We start from the raw sequence: 2743 nt of genomic DNA on the forward strand, positions 1-2743 counted from the left end.
ACTCAAATAGTTTTATTGATATAATAAGAAAGTCCAAGAGGAGATACAACCAAGTGAGTCCCGATCCAGCATCTACCTCCCAGCAAAGGAATCCCTTCCTCACCTCCAACAAAGCATAAATCACCCAATGCACTAATCTCAATCTCAAACCAACAGCAATTCTCTGCAAAGTACAAAATTCCAGCCTCTGGATCTCTGGGATGAGGGATCCATATATAGATGTAAGCAGAGAGGATGAGTCAGCTTATGGGTTTTTGATTAGTGTCTTCTCTCTGATAGTTCTTGATGCCACTTGGAGATCTCATTGATCTCCTACTCATCCTTGGGCGATTTTGAGAGGCAAGTGTCCCAAGAGAAGTTTTTGGAAGATTCCATGATCATCCACCTCGCAAACTGTCTCCGCCACTTGCCTTTTCCCGTCCATCGCACCCTCACAGTGTATTTAGGTGCGCTGAAACGCAATTCCCGTGTGTACAAGGGGCGCTGCATAGCACCCTGGCCATGGAGCAAGTGCGCTGATCCAGTTTTGACCAATTTTGAGTAGTTTCTGGTGGAGAACTTCTGGGAGAAGCTGTAATTTGTTGACCTTGTTCCTTTAGGAGTTATAACAACACTTTTAAGGACTTATGAGCCTTTAGTTTATGGACGTTTCATGCTTGGAGCTGTAAGGCACAAAAATGTCTATAACAGATCCATTTGTGTCCTTCTTCTACAATATTACTTGATGAATAGAAATAAAAAACCATTAATTGACAACAGATTAAGATGCACAAATAAATAATGAAAGAGGCTCCTAACTTAAGAGATCCTTGATATTCCTCATCACAAATTCATTCATCATAATGCTATTGTTAGAAAACTGGAATTGCATAAAACTACTTGAAAACAAGAAAGATGAACTCTAGTTTTTATTCATTAATCCAATAGAAGGAGGGTTCAACTTGAACACTAGATTGTCCCTTCATATGAAGATGATAAATAGTCCAAGATTCATCAAAAAATATAAATCATCATACACCAAATCAAGTAAGAAAATCTGAAGCAACTAATTTATGAAAATAAAGCTAGTTTAACAATGAAGTGTACTTAGCTTGGAGTGGGGGCCCTCCACCCTTGCTTTGCACACTTGAACAGATTATAAACTATTGAAACTTCAGTCAACCATCCACACCATTTAACAGAAAAATCAAGGTAGAACAGGTTTTTCAAATTAACTTCAAATATTCAGATGTCTCAACATAAAATTATACAAATTCTACATGGCATAAGCCTTCAAAGTTTTGGCTTAAATAGAATATCATGAAAAAAAGTGATCTAAAGTATCTCTAACAACTATATCTATCCATATCCACCTATCCAAATCGAATTCATCCAACCTATCACTAAAAATATGGAAAATCCCATGAAATCATAAAACTGCCCTATTTCCTACGGATTTTCTAAATGACTAGTCTTGTTTGACCAACTTTGATCGGGCCTGATTTATCTTGGTTTGACCGTACCAATTGGATTTATTTAAGTCCTAGTTCCCAAGATTTCCATAAATGTATCCATATCGTGCCCAGGGGTCCTGCAAATATGACATCCATATAGCTATTACGGGAATTTCTGATTTTGTCCAAAAATTGCACTTGAAATTCAATTTTCACAAAAACTTCTAAAAATTACAAAATTAAATTCAAATACCCGAATTTGAATAAAATACATCAAAATGAGGTGTATGTGATGGTATGTGGATGGAAAATATAGAAACTGAGTATGTTTTACTAAGCAAAACTGGACCAAAAATGAGGGCCAACATCTCCCCCTTGTTGATTCACAAGCATGTCCTCATGCTTGTTTCTTCCTCTTGGATCTTCTGACCTCTGTTGTAAATCTGGTGCCTGACCCTAATGCTTCCTATTGTGCTACCTCTAACAGATAGTATATCCCCATGCTGTGTTCTTCATTGTAAATAATAGCTTTGACGTTCTGTTTCTCATATTTGTTTTTCCACATGTTTTTATCTTTAAGCCACTTGAATGCTTGTTTGCAAAGTAGATCATTATTTTCTTTAGTTTGCCTACCTCCTCATTTAGTTTCTCATTCTCCCTCACTAAATTTGCATTATTTTTCTTGTATGATTCATTTTCTTTCTTCAAGTTCTTTTCCAAGATCTTGCTTATTTCTAACTGATCTGTCAATTCTTTTATCTTGTTCAAGTGCAAATCTTTTTCTAATTCCTATGTATCTTTTGCAAATGATGTGGCCTCTACATTATCAAAGTATGAGTCTTTTTCTAAAGCTTCTTTCTCCAATCTCTCAATTATGTCTTCTACCTATTTCTCTATAGAAAGTGTTTCTACAATTTGCACTTCTTGGTCCTTGCTACTTGTTTTTGTTGGGCTCTTCCTACTATGCCTCCTAGGAGTGGATATGAAGGATGTTTCCTTCTCAATCATGACAGTGTTGTTTTGCTTCTTAGCCCTGGTTCTTGGATAAAGTGGTGAATTCATGATGCCTCTAGTTTCCTAATCTATTTTGTACTATTCTTCTATGACATGTTCTTCATGTTGGTTTTGGACTAAAATCTCTTTCCAAATTACACTCTGAGTTCTTACTTGATGCTCTACAAGATTTTTTATTAATCCTTGATGATAACTTGAGCTTCTTTTGGTTTATTCTCATTTTTCACTGACTCTATCATCTTGATGAGATTTCGGGAGAAGAAATATGGCAAGTTTATTTTGACTTCTCCTTTAAT

This window comes from Pinus tabuliformis, chromosome 9 (assembly GCF_031772625.1).
Source record: "Pinus tabuliformis cultivar Carrire ecotype Pingquan chromosome 9, CPIR1, whole genome shotgun sequence".
Taxonomy (NCBI): Eukaryota; Viridiplantae; Streptophyta; class Pinopsida; order Pinales; family Pinaceae; genus Pinus; species Pinus tabuliformis.